This window comes from Sorex araneus, chromosome 6 (assembly GCF_027595985.1).
Source record: "Sorex araneus isolate mSorAra2 chromosome 6, mSorAra2.pri, whole genome shotgun sequence".
NCBI lineage: Eukaryota > Metazoa > Chordata > Mammalia > Eulipotyphla > Soricidae > Sorex > Sorex araneus.
Window position 1 is genome coordinate 3,555,100 of NC_073307.1, and position 18,687 is coordinate 3,573,786.

Here is an 18,687-nt window from a genome sequence, read left to right on the forward strand (position 1 = left end):
CACGGTTATCATATATTCCTTCTTGGCCAATTTTAGACTTATGCATCTGAAATTAATTAAAATACAGCATGCATTAACATGCTAATGTTTATTTAGGAGAATCATAGTTTGTGGATGCGGCTTCATTTGGTGATCTCAGTTAAAGCCTAGACAAAGGAAAAATAGCAAACTGAAGTATTGGAGGTAACAGAAAATTAAGGGGTAGTAGCAGTGGAAGTGAACCAGGATTCAGTTGGCTACCAGGACCTTATGATCTCACCACAGTAAGTTGAACATGAGAACACAGTTTTCCCCATTTTAAACTGTTTTAACAGGAAAGGGTGCTTAATGACATGAACACATTTTTCTCATGGTCAACATGTGCATCTGCAGGACCAGTCATCGACTCTGAGTTCTGGGCAGGAGAAAGGCTTGCCTCGGAATAGGTGTGTATCTCACGGGTGGTGTACATGGCCATTCCAGAGTCTAGAGAGTGTCCTGGCCCTGCTCTCAGGACAGCTGCTCTTGTATGTTCATTGCAGCACTGTTCACAATAGCCAGAATCTGGAAACAACCCGAGTGCCAGAGAACAGACTGGTTAAAGAAACTATGGTACAGCAACACAATGGAATACTATGCAGCAGTTAGAAAAGATGAAGTCATGAAAGTTGCTTATCAGTGGATGGACATGGGTATCATGCTAAGTGAAATGAGTCAGAAAGAGAGGGACTGGCATAGAATGACTGCACTCATTTGTGAACTGTAAACTAACTTAGTATGAGACTAACACCCAAGAACAGTAGAGACAAGGGCCAGGAGGATTGCTCCATGGTTTGGAAGACTGCCTCATATGCTGGGGGAGAAGGCAATTGGAATGGAGAAGGGACTGCTAAGTCAGTGATGCTAGGAGGGATTGTGCGGGATGGGAGATGTGTGCTGAAAGTAGACTAAGGACCGAACTTGATGGCCTCTCAGTGTCTGTATTGCAAACCGTAATGACCAAAAGTAGAACGTAAGAAGGAAGGTGCCTGCCACAGAGGCAGGGGGTGGGATGGGCTGGGGATGGTGGGAGGGGTACTGGGGACATTGGTTGCGGAAAATGCACACTGGTGGAGGGATGAGTGTTCAAACATTATATCACTAAAATTCAATCATGAAAGCTTTGTAACTGTATCTCATGATGATTCAACCAAAAAAACAACCCACAAAGCTTTATAAGGAATAGTCTGAGATTTACCAAAAAATACAAGGATTATAAATGATATGATCATCTTTGATTGTAGATTTAAGTGCTATTGCTATATGTGTGAAGTGTTGTACTCCTCACATCCATTTTGGGTAAATGCTTCTGTCTGACTAATCACCAGTTATATTAGCCTCCGTCACCAGATTGAGATAGTGTTTCTTATTTTTTCCACTGAGAAGTTCCTCCTTCTCTGACCCTTACATGTTAAAGTATTTGAAAGGAAATTACTCTGCAGGGCAGCAACGTAAGGAATGGAAAGTTAGGTTACAGTTTCTTCAGGGAAAAAATGTGCGTAGAGTATATAAAAAATTCATGGAAGATAAGCCTCTTTACCCATCCCCCCTCTGTTTCTTGATTCAGTTATTTCTCTTTATTTTTGGAATCATTTTAGTTGAATTACTGGGAATTACGGTAGTTAATTACACTTTCCGTGCATACATCATTCCAGCACCACAGCGATCACGATAGAAACCTATTCCCTCCGCCAGTGTGCCTCCAAGGCCTCCCAACCACACTCTTCAAGAAAGCCTTTGGTCGACTCTGAATGTCTTATCTATAAGAATGTTTTAAGTTATAATCTCCATTTTGCTGTTTTCTGTAGTTGTGTTACCAAGACACAATTTTTTTATTGGCTTACACCATTTCAAGAACTCATTTAATGTACAAAAACTGTGATGACTTTTATTTATCAATCATATCACCTCACGGGAATATCAGCTTTCAGAATTCCCATACAGAATCCAACTGGGGGCTGGGGAGCATTATAAATCAATCACAAGCAACGGGGAATAAAATGATGAGGGTGTGGTGTCCAGGGGACACAGGAGATTACTGAATGCTTGTCATCTGCCAGCTTAAGTAACGAAGGTGAAACCAGTGTAAGGATACAGGCTGATGCAACCGTCCATTCAGCCTCAGCTTGTTGATGAGTGAAGCACTGCAGGCATTTACTGAGGGGAGATTTTGTTATCTCTCACACGCCTTGGTGTCCACAGTTGTGGCTCTGGACTCCTCAAGGTTCTCGGAGCTCTCTCCGGGTTTGCAGCCTCGCAAGAGTGTTTTTCTACCAACAGAACATTGGCCATAAATGTCTGTAGTCAAAATAACTGCGGCAGTTTTATAAGGCCTGTGAGTGCATATTTCCAGTCTGCTGCTTCTTAAGTTACTGAGAATGCAGAAATAACCAATAGTTTGACCTCTTAAATCACAAATTGGATAGGCTCACCATGAAAGTATATTGTAAATGTGTTCTCCATTATTTAGCTCATTTAACATGCTCGGCAGCAAGCATTCAGATGTTTTAAGATTTTATTTTACTTCACAGAAGGCATTAGATGATTTCTTTTCAAGTCATCAGGGATATTTTAAACATTAGAGTACAATTGGAAGAGTACTAATGGTCGTCATTAACCATCTGCATGAAATGTAGAGTATAAAAGATGCAATAAACTCAGAAATAATTTGGTTGTGTTTTAATCATTTTGATGGTCCTCAATGTGGAAGGTTAACATAACTTGTCCAACCTGAAAAATTATTTGACTAAATAATATCTTAGAGTTAGAAATAATCAGACTCTAATGTGCCCGAGAAAGCTCTTAGTTAAGAACAGGTTTCATTATTTGGGTCTCCAACCAAGGGGGAAGCCCCGTGGTGTATTCCATCAAGATCAAAACAGACTGGAGTTTTTATTGTTTGTGGCCTTCCAAAAGGTGGCCAGGAGGCCCAGGGCCTTGATGCTTCTTGTCCAACCAGGCAGTGGTTCAATGCAAGGGCCCAAGAATGTGCGTGCTCCATGGACCCTGCCCTGGGGATGATCTGGGCCATACCCAGTGATGTTTGGAGGCCTCCGGGACCATGTGGAGGTCTTCTGCACCCTGCATCTGCCCTACTCCCTAGTCATCTCTTCAGATTCAGACAGGCCCTAGAGAGAGTCCAACTAAGGTAAAATCATTTGTTTGAAAGTTTGGATTGGTTAATCACCACTTTCAGTCAAAATGATGCAGTTGAGGGGCGTGTCTTTGTAACAATCAGCAGCGGGTCCTCCTGTGTCTTTCATAATTTTGGACACTGACTGAACAGGGTTTTCTGGGTTTATGTGAATGGGGGAAAATTGAGGAGTGGGTACTCTCTGGGAGGGAGGTGACAGGGAGTGACTCGGGCTGCGTACCTTCACTGGGAGGTCTCAGCACGGCAATCCAAGAAGATATGAATCCAGGCTGACTTTAATCTGGCTCCACAGATCTGTAATGTGAAAAAAAAATTAAGGTTTTTACATTTGGAAATGATTGTCATTGAAAAAAGACCAGTAAGAATGGGAGGTGGGTTAATTCAACACTCAAGTTTTTTATATTAATTTTAGAATATGGAAATATGATTAAGAAAGGATGCCTACTTGACTATTTTTAAAAAGTAAGCTGATTTCTTTTATCTTTAATTTTATTTCTTTGAAATTTTTTTGAAATCAAAGTAAATACAAGCATAAAAAACCTAATCTGTTAATTTCTATCTCTACATTGGAGTCCCTATAGTGTAGCTAAAAACACTATGATAATATAAAAATCATGAAAAAATCTAAGACAGTACAGCAGGTAAGACATTTGCCTTGCACATGGTCAATCCATGATGCCATATTTAGTTCCTCCTAGCATTATCGGAAGTCCCTGAGCACAGTGCCAAGAGTCAGCCATGAGCATATCTATAAGGTGAGTTCTTGCCTTTTGCTGAAACATGGATAGAGCTTGGATGGAATTCAGAGGGTTCCCGTTAAACAAGGTAAGTCATAGGGATACTCACAATACTGGATGATCTTACTTGTGTGCTGTATAAAGAGACAAAGTGTGGGAAGAGATGCTGACCAGTGAAAACTGACCCTTAGACTGACAATGGAACTGAGCTTACAAAGATGGGGGAGGGGGGGGCTGGAGCGATAGCACAGCGGGTAGGGCGTTTGCCTTGCACGCGGCCGACCCGGGTTCGAATCCCAGCATCCCATATGGTCCCCTGAGCACGGCCAGGGGTGATTCCTGAGTGCAGAGCCAGGAATAACCCCTGTGCATCGCCAGGTGTGACCCCCCAAAAAAAAAGCAAAAAAAAAAAAAAAAGATGGGGGAGGGGGTGCACCACACCTGGTGGTACTCAGGGCTTGCTCCTTACTCTGTGCTCTCGGACCGCTCCTGCAGTGCTTAGGGATTATATGCGGTGCAGTAGATCCACCTGGGGCAGACCTCTACTTGCAAGGCAAACCCCTTGACTTTGAATGTCCTAGGACTTAGGCGTTTGAACTGCTGGCTTCACAAGGCACAAGCAAAACTACCGTAAGTAGTGACTTCAACTTATTCAGACCATTTTGTCCACTGTAAAATGCGATCAGTAATACCGAAGAATATTAAACTTAAATTAAAGGAAGTCATCCTGAAGTACAGACCAGTGCGGTTTGGTCTGTAGGGGAGCTATATGCAGTAGTTAGAGGAAGATGTATGAGCAGAGAAGGAAATCTTAAAACTGTTTCCTAAGAGAATATACACCCCGGGAAGTGCAGGCCAGTGGCTTCACTCCTGTCCTGGCTGTGGGGGCCGTCGGGGTCAGTTATCTGTCTGGGCAGTCAGGATCCCCCCTCTGTTCACCACTGACCCACATCCCTGCATGGCAGTCCCCTAACTGGTGACATAATTGCTGATACCCTGTATGTAGCTGGTGTGTGGCTTCGACGGCTCTCCTGCTCTCGTGAGAGTACGGAATCTGGGGGAGAGCACCATAATGACCCTTAAGACCAGAGCATGGGAATTGCATAAAAATGGAGTTTTGCTGTTTGTTACAGTACTCTTCTACTTTATAGGCTTCTGGCCCAGTCCTGCTGGGATGAGAGTTGGAAGTAAATTGTTATTGCTGCATCTGCAAAGTTTAAAAAAGCATCTAAACTAGGAAATTATTCTACTCTGTTCAAACTTGACTACAGAATCCTCAACTATTTGTGTATAAGCTCAAATTATGCATTATTTCTTTAAAGTACCATCTGGGTCCAAAATTGCAGTTCTTTTAGCAGTGGCACAGCTAAAAAGTATTGGTGACAAATCCAGATGCTCTCAATTCCTGCCAAGTCTTCTTCTAAGCCTTTGGCTGTCCCTTTTGAAGGGAAAAAGCTAACTTTATTCAGTGTGGGCCCCGTTCTCTGTAGGAGATAGCATCTTGGCGAATGTTCTAATCAAACCCATGTTCTCCACTATCTTGTACATTAGAGACAACCTTATCTGCTGAAAGTATTGGTCATATAGGATGATTCAATATTATACTCAAGAATCAGAGCTTTGGATGATTCCATTGTTTACATATTTTACTGAACTTTATCTCTAAAAAAAATCTGGAAATTTCATGAAGATTTTTCTGTTTTTTTTTTCAAGTACATAAAACTGCAATAAAACAAAGTCAGTGGAAAACTGCCTTTGGCCGGAAACTTCTCTCTGCTTCCTAATTTTAGTTAACTCAAAAGCTTGTCTTACACAATTATGGAAATAGTGACTCTGGGATTAGACTAATCAAGAACCGTAGAAAGACTAGAATGAATAAAGTAAGTTAGTCATGAATTGTTTTTGAACTTTCATGGAGGTTTGTGTTTCAGTTCATCTTAGTGATGAAAACTCCAGAATATTTAGATTTTGTGCAGTCTGATTTATCAACCATTAGAGTCAAAATGAACTGTTCCTAAACTATCTGCATTTTTCTTGCAAGTGAGAAATTAATCTGTATACAGTTATATTTATCAAAACTTATATACAACTCTTATAAAAGTTTAAACTACTTTAATGATTTCCATTATTATTAAGTTGTATGCTGATGTAATGAAATACTACTAAGGAACCAAAAACAACTGTTTTCTCCTAGGAATTTTACAAAATACAATTTAGGTCCATTAATGTGAGTCATTTTCTCCCTAAAAGAAAAAAAATCAAGTAAATAGTAACAGGTGCTGGGATAGGTAAGAGTCTTTTGTGATTATGATAATGATATTGAAGGATTTAAATGGGAGAATGCTAAGTGAGGAAATGGTGGAAGAGTGGATTGAAAGTTATAATTATAATCCATTTGGGAGAGGAGTAAACTCTCTACTACAAATCATCTAGTTGCTTAATTTGAAATTGAACATGAACCTGAACATATGTTGGATAATCTAGCTAAATGCAATTGTGTTTTATTAAGATTGTGTTAGCCAAAGACTGCTGTATTTTAGATAAGGACCTAGGCCTCTCAGAAAGATAGTATGAAGGGAACCTGTGCTACAAAGAAAAACAAACACTACTTCTTGTTCTTGTAAAATAGACCACGAAAATCTCATTGCACCAACTTGAAGTAACTGAGTAAACTTTCAAATGTGTACCCTTTATTAGAGATAGTCACTATGATGGTTCCTGGAGAGTCCAGGAAGCTACTGAGAGTATCCTGCCTGCACGGCAGAGCCTGGCAAGCCACCCATGATGTATTCAATATGCCAAACACAGTAATAACAAGTCTCACAATGGAGACATTATTGGTGCCCGCTTGAGCAAATCGATGAACAACAGGAGGACAGTGCTACATTGCATGATTATAATTAAATAAAAGATAAAAGTAGGATTGTTGTGTAGATCAAGAACAGGGTGTGTGCAGTTCATAGTTTCGTCCTTGTACTAGTTGCTGGTATGAAATGGTGGCTTATATTTTCATGATAATGGGAATCTTAATGACATGCAAGTTACAATATTTTAATGTATGGGGAATCCTTGAATCCCTTTCTCTCTCTCTCTCTCTCTCTCTTTGCTTTTTGTGTCACACCCGGCAATGCACAGGGGTTACTCCTGGCTCTGTACTCAGAAATTACCCCTGGCGGTGCTCAGGGGACCATATAGGATGCTGGAAATCGAACCTGGGTCAGCCGCATGCAAGGCAAATGCCCTACCCCCTGTGCTATCACTTCAGCCCCGGAAATCCTTTTTTGAAGTACAGTTAATGGCAGGGTTTCATGCACACAATTTTCCAGCACCATGCCCTCCACGAATGTCAGCTTCCCTCCCCCACTGTCTCAGGGCCCACTCCCATACGTACCTCTCCATCCTTTGTAAACTAAGTTCTAAGCATCAATTCTCAAACTCTGTTGCCTTTGGCCAATGGCTGTTTCCTTCTGAACACTTCACTCAGCATGATGCTCTCTAGTTCCATCTACATAGCAGCAAATTTCATAATGTCCCCTTTTCTTATGTAATATTCCATAATTCATAACCCAGTAATATTCCATTATGTATGTGCACTACAGTTGCTTTTCACATTCATCTGTTTGTGGATATTTTTTTTCCAGATCTTGGTTACTGTGAACTAGTGCTGCAACGAATGTAAGAGCATAGGTCCTTTTTGAAATATTTTGTTGTTGTTGTTCCCATAGTGCAGAAAGTGAGAAGTGGTATTTATGGGTCATATGGGAGATAAATATTTAATTCCTAAAGAAATATTGGTAGGGCTTTCCCACAAGGTTGAATAAGTCAATATTACAACTAGAAGTAGATGAAGGTTCCATTTTCCCCACATCCATGCCAGCATTGGTTGTTTTTGTTCTTTTGTATGTGTTCGAGTCTGACTTGTTTGAGGTGATATATCATTGCTGTTTTTATTTACATTGCCATGATGATACTCTGAGATCATTTTTTCATTTAGCTGCTGGCTATCTGTCTTATTTAAAAAGGGGTCTGTTGCTCTTTTCCCCCCATTGTTTGATATTGTTTGGAGTATTTTTGGTTGAGTTTTTTGATTAAATTTTACAAGTGTTTCATACTTCTTTGAGGGTGAGCAAATATTTTCTCCAAGTTTGTGGAGTGTCTTTTCATTTTAATCATATTTTTTGTGTTCCAGATGTTTTAAATTTGATGTAGTCCAATTTGTTTACCTATGCCCTTCTGTTTTCTTGGCCAGTGGCATTGAGTCATTGATAGATTCAGTGTCCTGTAGAGTTTGACTATGTTTCTCCTCAATGTATTTTATGAAATCAGGTCTAATATTGGAGTCTCTAGTCAATTTTTGCTTTGATATCAGTGCATGTTGTGAGATAGTGTTTGCATTCAGTTTTCTACATGTCACTGACCAATTTTTTCTACTCACTTGTGGAAGATTAGTTGTCCATATCCTCGAGGTCTTGTCTCTGGTCTCCTTATTCTATTCCATTGGTCTGAGAGTATGTCTTTATTCCAGAATCAACGCTGTCTTGGTTCCTATAGCTTTATGGTATAGTTCAAAGTTGAGAAAATAGAAATATTCAATGTTCTTTTATCATGGGTTACTTTGGCTCTTTGGTGGTGGTGGTAAAATTCATTACATTATATGAAGCTAAGCAGTATTTGGCCCATGTCTCTGTAAAGTATCCTGAGGGTTTTATAAGGACTTCACTGAATCTCTTGCTTTGGATAGGAAAGTCCTTCTCACAACACTGATCTTTCCAATCTACGAAGAGGGCAGGAGTTTGCATTTCCTTGTATCTTTCTTTATTTTTCAAATAGTGGCTTACAGTTTTTTGTATATATTTCTGATTTTTTGTGTGTGTGCGGAGTTGCCCCCAGTGGAGCTCAGGACTTACGCCTGGTTCCCTCCTCAGAGAATCATATGCAGCTGCTGGGGATCAAATCAGGCATCAACTACAGACAACCAAGCACTGTCACTTCTGTACCATTTCTCTGGCTCACTATAGCTTCCTATGTATTAGTCTTTTATCCCCTTCATTAGGATGATTCACAGGTACTTATGTTTTCGAGGTATAATTGTGAATAGGATTTAAAAATTTTTCTCTTAAAAATAATTTAAAAAATTTCTCTTTTTCCTACTATAATTTTGCATAGAAAAATGTCATGTATTTATTTATGTTGATATTTAACCTGCAATTTTACAAATTTATTAATTATAAGCTACCAAGAGTTTCCTGCCTACATGGGAGAACCTTGCAAACTCCCCATGGTGTATTCATATGCCAAAGCCAGTAACAATGCTGGGTCCTGACCCTGAAAGAGCCTCACTCATTGGGAAGGATGAGTAAAGAGAGGCTTCTTAAATCTCAGGGCTAGGACAAATGGAGACATTACTGAGACTGCTCAAGAAATTCGACATCAACGGGATGATGGTGGTGGTGATGATGATGATGATGATGATGATGATGATGATGATGATGATGATGATGGATGATTAATTACAGGAGATTTTTTTCCCCTAGAGTCTTTAGGATTTTTTTTTCATTTTTCACATTTAGGGTTGGGGGATGGGGCCATGCCATCAGTGCTCAGGTCCTCTTGGCTTTGTGCTCAAGGATACTCCTAGTCCCTGCGGGGTTCTTCCATGAAGTAAGTTCCTTCTATTCTCGTTTTACTATGAGTATTCTAAAAGGGTGTTAGAGCTCAGCAAATGATTTCTCGGCATCTTTTGATAAGGTAAATATTGTTTTTACTTTTCCTTGAATTTATATGGTTTATTACAGTGATTATCTATATTAAGCCATTATTGTATTTCTTAGATAAGTCCTTCCTGATCATGGTGTATGATAGATGAATTGCTGGATTCAGTTTGCCAACATTTTGTTGAGGATCTTTGTGTCTATTTTCATCAGGATATTGGTCTATGATTTTGTTGTTTTAGTGGCGTCTCTAGACTGTAGTGATAGCACAGCACGTAGCAAATCGATGAGCAATGGGGATAACAGTGATACAGTGGTATCTCTGCATTTGGTATTGGGGTAATGTTTACCTCATTGCAACTGAAAGGATTCCTTTCTTTGAGTTTCTGGAGGAGCCTGAAAAGTAGGTTTTCTTGAATGATTTGGAATAACTCATTAGTAAACCCCTCTGAGTCTAGGATTTTTGGGGGGGGGGCAAATTTTGATTAGTTTCCATTTCCTTACTAGCAATTCTGTTCAGGTGCTTTGTTGCCTCTTGATTCGATCTTGGAAGGTAATAACAGTCCAAAATTTCATTCACTTTCTTCTAGATTCCTCAGATTCAAGTCATAGAGATATTCACCGCCATTGCTGATGATCCTTTCACTGTATGTGGTATTTGTCATAACATCTTTTCAGTTTGGGTGTGATATATTGAATTTTTTCTTTCTCTGGAGTTTATATAATGGTTTTCAGTCTTATTTATTCTTTTGAAAAAAAGTTGTTGGTTTTATTGTTCTTTTGAATTGTTTTCTTAGTTTTCATTTCATTGATTTGTGCTCAAAAATTTTATTATTTCCTTTCTTCTGTTTACTTTTGGTTCCTTTTGTTTGTATTTTTTCTAGTAGCTTCAACTATGTTGTTCGCTTATTTATTTGAGTCCTTTTTTTCCTGATGAATGCTTGCGTTGCTATGAACTTCCCTCTTAACATCACTTTTACAGTAACCCATATGTTCTGGTAACTCATGTCTTCATTCTTGTTCGCTTCCAGGAATCTTTTCACTTCTTTAATATCCTGTTTGACCCACTGGCTGTTTAATTTCCAAGTGTTTGAGTTTCTGTTTGTGATTAGTTTCACTTTCAAAGCATCATGATCTGAGTAGGTAGTTGATATGATTTCTGTCTTCTTGATTTTGTGGAGACATGCATTGTGACCCAGCACATGGTCTGTTGTGGATAAATAATGTGTACTCAACTTCTGGGGGATGAAAGACTTACATGTCTACTAGGCCCATCTCTTCTGTTTCTTCCTTTGAGGCCAGTGTTTTTCCTTGTGGAGTTTTTTTTTTCTATCTAATCCAGAAATGAGGGGTGCTAAAATCTCCTACTAATGGGACAATAATACTATAGTGGGTGGGTGTTTATCTTGTGTGTGTCTGACCCAGTTTGATATGCAGTGTGAACATAGCTAAGGAAATAAACAAAAAATCCCACTACCACTAAATTGGTATCAGTGTCTTTCTAAAAGGTATGTTATCGATAGTTTTAAATCCTTTAATGGACTATCATTAGATGCCTATATATATATTGTAGTGTAAGTTCTTGATATATAGATTCCTTAATTATTAAGTACTAACCATCCTTGTCTCTTGTAATACTTTTAAATTTGACATCAATGTTGTGTGATATAAGGTACTGGCCACCCAAGGGCAAATTTTACCTGTTAGATGGATTTCCAGCCTTTGACTTTAAGACATTTCTTTTTAGTTATGTATTTACTTTTTAAAAAAAATTTTATTAGTGAATCACCATGAGGTACAGTTACAGACTGACAAACTTTCGTGCTTGCATTTCAGTCATACAGTGGTCAAGTGCCCATCCTTCCACCAGTGCCCATTTTCCACCACCAATGGTCCCAGCATCACTCCCACTCCCCCACCCCTCCCCACCCCACCCCTGCCTCTGTGGCAGGGCATTCCCTTTGGCTCTCTCTCTCCCTTTGGGTGATGTAGTTTGCAGTAGAGGTATTAAGTGACCATCATGTTCAGTCTATAGTCTACTTTCAGCCCGCATCTCCCATCCCGAACGTGCCCTCCTAGCACCCTTTACTACCATTAGTCCCTTCTCAATCTGAACTGCTTTTTTCCCCAGCATTCGAGGCTGACTTCTAAGATTGTTTTTATCATGACTGTTCACATGTGTCTCTTGTCAGCAACAGAAAATCAAGCTCTGTTTTCTGATTCAGTCTGGACCTCTGGGTGTGTGGATTGGTGTTCTCAGGCCATTGGCATTCAGTGAGATTATTGGAATGAAGGAATTGACTGTCATCATTTGTAGAAATTGAGTTTTTGTGGAGCTATCTTCTGTAGAGGAGCTTTGAATGCTTATGCAATTTAAAGTTTATTGTCCATGAAGCTTTCTATCATTCCTTCGTATCTGAGTGATGACCTAGTTGGATAGCATAGTCTTGGTGAGGTGTCCACTTCATTGAGGCATTTTTTTGTTTGCTTTAATGTCTGTATTATATATATGTAGCCATGTCTTACTACTAAAGCCTCGTTTGATAGCTTTTCTGTGGATCTTAGGGAAGATTCTTTGCATATAAATTCCTCCTTTGATCTTGCTGCTTTAAGTATTCTCTCTCCTTGGGGATTTTCTTTCTGATTGCAACCCGTCTTGTAAGTTTTCTTTTTGGAGGGGACCCGCACCCAGTGGTGCTCAGGCCTTTCTCCTGGCAAGCCCAAGGGTAGCTTCTTCTGGGGAATCATATGGGTGCCAAGAGTTGAGCCCAGGTCAGCCACAGGCAAGGCAAATGCCTTTCACATGGAGAAACTCCCATTTTAGGACCCAGAAGGCAGCTATCCATGAGCCACCAACAGAATTCTCTACAGAAATCTACTCTGATATTGTCATCTCTGTCTTGGACTTGGTACCTCCAGTTGTGGTCACTTAGGTTTCAGGTATGTGAGCACACAGTTTGCTGAGCAGATCAGCTGAGTCCTGTGAACTGTGTCTACTACTTAAAAGGAAGGAGTAGGAACTTCTCTGCGTGTGTAACCCTTCTCACTCACCCATGGAAAGGAGCTCAGACTGAGCACATTGAAAGGGGCCATATTCATTGAAGCTTCTCCTTCTGCGCAAATGACGTTAGTGAATTCACATTCATGTTATGAGAAATAAACAAGTTGCAAGAGAACACAATTGAGCAAATAACAATTGCTCAATGATGCCAGCTATTTTTACAAACCATTTGTACTAGTCCCAAATGTGTCCTTCCCAGTCTGCCCAATGGGAGAATTGAATCTCTGACTCTTAAAAGGAGATTTTGATATTGTTGACGTGACGGGTGTCTATGTCTGTAAGCAAAAATCCATGCCATATTAAATTTTGTAACCTAATAAATTACTTACAGGAAAACCCAGGCTATCAGATCCCAAATACCCATCATCGTTTTCTTTTATTACCATACTGAGTTCCTCCTTAAGGTGGAATTGTCAAGACAGACTCCTATGAATCAGAGGTCTTGCCCAACACCAAACTAATGATTCAGAATATATAAGCAAGAGGAAGGCACACATGTAAGTGTTCCTTTCCTGAGGGGCTATAAACCTTCAAAACCAGCTTCCTAATTGTCCCTTTTCCTACACTGTGAGTTGCAAACAAGTGCTAATAACATGTGGTGTGCATGTCGACCCAGAGAAAGCCACTTTGGTTTTAAGCTTCTTGGTTTTTATATGCATTTAGTCATCCAGAGTAAAAGAATACTGCAGGACTCGTTCACATTCTTCAGTCAGTTGAATTCTATAGCGTGAAAACTTTAAGATTTGTTTATTATAATCTGTATGGACAGACAACACATCCTGTTGAAATCACCCTTTAGGTAAGAACTCCACAGAGTCTGTTATCTGCATGTAAGCTGGGAGGTTTGGTCAGTATCTGGGAACGAGGTGAGCTTCTCCTCCAAATACTCCCTAACTCCCTCCGTTATGCATGGCCTCCTTCCCGAAGTGGAAGAACACAGGAATATTTGAGTCTCTTATACAGGAATGGACTGGAGCCATAGCACGGTGGGTAGGGCGTTTGCCTTGCATGCGGCCAACCCGGGTTCGGTTCCTCCACCCCTGTCAGAGAGCCTGGCAAGTTACTGAGAGTATCTTGCCCGCACATCAGAGCCTGGCAAACTACCCAGCCAAAAACAGTAACAACAAGTCTCACAATGGAGACGTCACTGGTGCCCGCTCGAGCAAAGCAATGAACAACGGGACGACAGTGCGGTGCTACAGTGCTATACAGAAATATTAGTCCCTTGCCTAAATCCAGGTGCTGGTTTTGCTATCAGTGGCTGTGTATGCCTCTCAGACTGCTTTGTCTTTTCCAAGACTTAAAGAAAACAAATAATGTATTTGACATTCAGGCACCTTGATGTACAATACTGCTAATGATAGTTTCCACGTATACAACGCAGCACCACCATCCACCACGGTCAGCTTTCCGCCACCGTTGTCCGATGTCTTCCCCTACATCTTCCTCACCCCCTCAATTCCTAAGTTAAAAAATAATGTTCATGATATTGTAATACACATAGTATTTACAATATCTGAGTCTACTTTTTCAACTTCATGTCATAACACTTGGGCATGTGGGAATGACCAAATCTTCTATATTTTTCAAAATACGCCACTTTTGTGAACTCACGTTTTCTGCTTCCTGTGTCTCAAGGTCTTACCCACTTTTCCTTACTCTGAGTTTCTCTTTTTCTTTTTTTGTTTGTTTGTTTTTGTTTTTGGAGCACACACTGGCTGTGCTGGGGGCTTACTCCACACCGAGTTCAGAGGTCACTCTTGGCAGGCTCAGGGGACCGGGTGTGGGATGATGTGGAGAGTGAACCTGAGACTGATGCTCGCAGGGCAAGTGCCCTACCCTCTGTACCGTCTCTGCAACCCCAACCTGCACGATTAAAGTTTACTGAACAATTTTTAAGTACAAAGTATATAAAATAAAGTTTAAGTACTATAAATCATACTTTTAGAAAATAGGTGTTTTTCTTTGGGCCTCACTAAGACAAATGACATGGAAAAAGTATTTCCTACACATATTAAGTAGACAGAATACCAAATTCATGTTTATAAATACCACACTTATAATATAATTTCTTGAACAATTTGGATGAATTAAAAACATTTACACTGTAGTGTTCAAATTCTTAGTAAGGTAATGATAGCTCCCACAAATGGTAATGTTTCATGTATAATTTCAGACACAAAAATATTAGTATTAGGTAAATTTTCCACGTAAAAATATAGTATAGTTAAAATGATTTTAGCCTTCACATCAAATAAAATCTTTATGTTATTTTATAAAATTACAACTTATTTTTATTTTCCCTCTTCTTATTAAAATTGAATAAAGCAATATATAATTCAAATCTCAAAATTCCTAGTGAGAAAATGCTAATAACATTTTATCATTTACTTAAATTTATAAATTGCCTGAGAGACTTGAAATACAGATGATTTATAGTACTGAGCAATATAGTACTGAAGCTATGGCACTTGCCTTGTATATGGCCAACCCAGACTCAACCCCTGGGACAGCATGTGGTCTTCTGAGCCCTCCAGGACTCATCCCTAACCGAGTCAGGAGTAAACCCTGAACACTGGTGGGCCCCAGATACCCCACCCCCAAATCAATAAAATACAGATGATTTCAACCTCTAGTTTTAAAGTAATTGAGAGAGTCGTAGATTTATTATAATTATTATAGCACCTTAAATGTATATAAGCATAGATATTTATTAGGTAATCAGTTACAGATGATACATAGATGCATGTTGTAAGATCTTAAAAGTTTGTTACATCTATTTACTCTAGTTTAGATACTTTCTAGGAAGATATTTGTTATAAAACCATTCATTTATGAGTTTTAAGATAATAACATCAAAGCATAAAAATTATCATAATGACATATTCACAAGGGAGATAATTATCAACAAAGAAAACATAACTAGTCTTAGGACAATCATGTGCAGGATAAATGGGTTATACTGGAATATATACCTATGTGTTATGAAAATTAATGTATTTTTAATTTTCCCACTTTAAATAACCACGTAGTTGTAATAACAAGCATACTGGTACTCAAGTTCTTTTTCAGTAAAGTTGCAGTGGGTGATTTATCTTCCTAGAAAGTATCTAAACTATAGTAAATAGATGTAACAAACTTTTAAGATATAACAACATGCATTCATGTATCATCTGTAACTAAAAAATTACCTAATATTTATGCCTGACTGGAACAATAGCATAGCGGGTAAAGTGTTTGCCTGCACACGGCCGACCCAGGTTCGATTCCTCTGTCTCTTTCAAAGAGCTCGGCAAGCTACCGAGAGTATCCCGCACACACAGCAGAGCCTGGCAAGCTCCCCATGGTGTATTCAATATGCCAAAAACAGAAACAACAAGTCTCACAATGGAGATGTTACTGGTGCCCGCTCGAGCAAATCGATGAACAATGGGACAACAGAGCAGTGCAACATGTACATTTAAGATGCTAAAATAATTATAATAAATCGACAAATCTCTCAATTACTCTAAAACTGGAGGTTGAAATTATCAGTATTTTATTGATTTGGGGCAGGCATGGGGTGTTTGGGGCCACGCCCCCCAGGGCTCAGGGCTTACTCCTGACTCTGCTCTGGGGAGCAGTTCTGGAGGACTCCGAAGGCCGTATGTTGTTCCAGGGATTTAAGGAGCTGGTGAATGTGAAGTGTGAGAGGAGTGCATGACAGAGTGGATTCTTCACATTGGTTTACAGGCTTCAGTGTTGGTAGGATTTTAGGACGACACCTGCCTCTGAGTGACGTCTCTGCCATCACTCACACTCTGCTGGCTCCCTGTCTCCCTGTCAGGAATCCGTGTCACCGTATCTCCCAGCCTGGTACCGAGGGGAAATCATCCTCCATCAATCATCAGTCATCCCTGTACAAGCAAGCTTTGTTGAGGAGAGGATGAGACAGTATCCCCAGAACTGGGTAGCTGTGGTGATTGGTTATTAGCTACGGGAACGGTTCTCAGAGCTCTGGCTGAGTTGCTTAAAGCTCTGCCAAGCCCTTTGTTCTCCCTGTGAAGGGGCCATGTGGAAGCCGTGAATTTGCTTGAAGAAACTTACCATTCGCTCAAGTCATCTTCCTGGTTATAAACAGCCTCGAACTGCAAGTTTCCTGCAAGAAGTTCCAGGTCCTTTTACGTGCACTCGGGACTTTGGAACTGTGGCTCCGCAGTTCCCTCCCGGCACACACTGTTCTCCCCGTGTCTTCTCAGCCAGCTGCCCCCCCGCACTGGTCTCTGAAGACGCCGCAGTGGTGCATTGAGCCTTTGGCCCCTCAGCTCGGGGAGTCTTTATGCCCTCTTCCTTCTGCTGGAATTGCTTCTCCCGCGGTATCTGTCAGATGAACTCTCTTTACACTTAAATGTTTTTAACTTTTCTCTTTTTGGGCCACGCCCAGCAGTGCTCAGAGCTTCCTCCTGGCTCTCTTCTCAGAGATCACTCCTGGGGGGGGGCTCAGGGGACCATAGGTGGTGCTGGGGTGCGACCTGGACTGGCTGTGTGCCAGGCAAGTGCCTCATCTTCTGCACTATCACCCCAGTCCCAGGACTCTCAAATTTCTAGTTTAGGAAACGGCTCTTACTGGCCTGTGTGGTTGTTTCTGTGAACAGTTTCACTTCGTTCTCAGCAGTGGAATATTAAAGGGGATGCTTTCTTGGGGACCTTCTTCACAATACACTGCTTTCTCAGCCTTTACTTCTGTCACAGAATGAACGCCATCCTTTCATTGGCACATCATGATCAATATTAGAAATCCAGGGACCGGTTCCTGATACAAGCAGCTCTTCAAGGAAAAGAAGCGCTTTCCTTGCTCCCAAAGCCTCCACACTTAATAAAGGAGTCTATTTCAGATACAGTTAATGGTTTCATCAATATACGTAGTCCTGATATTTCCAACCATAATTAAGAATAGTCCCTTCCATCATGGTGAGACTAATAACTAAAATTAACAGCACATGTTAATTACTCTAGAGTTTGTACTCCATGACTGGAAGAGGATGAGGATAGTGTTTGTTAATGTCTCTCAAATCACAATGCTTCTTTCTGCAAATCCCCTTCCACGTTTTTGCGGAAAAGATTGCATGTCTGAGATTCAACGCGCCCTGTTTGTATTTCAAACAAAGTAAGGTTTCTTAAAATGTACTTCTCAGGGAGTTTCTGCATGTGCTCAGAAAATATAATTGGTTTATTTGTGTGTAAGCTGCAGTCTAATAAAACAGCAACTTTGTTTTTAAGAAAAGTGGGGGCTGGGGAGGGGGTTTGGAATAAAAGAAAAGCAAAGTCAAAGGAAAAGTGAGAGCCCTCTGGTGGGCAGTGTGTGCGTTCCAGACAGCACATGCAGTATTTTTCTCACAAGACTTTTCGGGTTTCTGTCTTGTTTGGGGGCAGTGTTGAGGGCTCGCTGCTGGCCCTTCACTCAGGGCATGACTCCTGGCAATGCTCGGGGGACCACCTAGGCTGCTGGGGATTGAATCCGGGTTGGCCGTGTGCAAAGCAAGTGATCTGCCTGCCATGTCTCTCTCCAACTCCTCTGATGGGAACGTGGTAAAGATTAAACAATATACTTCTAGATCAGCACAAACGCTGATTAGCTTTAAAATTATCTTGGGCCTGAGAGATAGTGAGAAGGAAAGTCACTTCTCCTTGCTTGCTTTGGAGCCAGGGATAGCCACTGAGTATTACGAGGGATGCATCCGGCCAGTATTATTTTACTTCAAGTATAATTTAAGCATATTAATTGACAAAAGGAGATGTCTGATTTTGATTAAATTTTATTAAAATGAAAACTGTTGGATTATAGTTCTAAACATTTTAGGTTTAACATTGGTTCCATTATCCTCCTTCCTCCTCAAGGAATTTGGGTTTACTGAGTAACACCCATTCACAATACTCCCGGAGCACTCCCGTTTCCTCTGTATTCATCTTTAACTTCTCCTTTGTGCTCTGCTTTCCCTATCTGTTAATCACTAACTTCCCCTAATC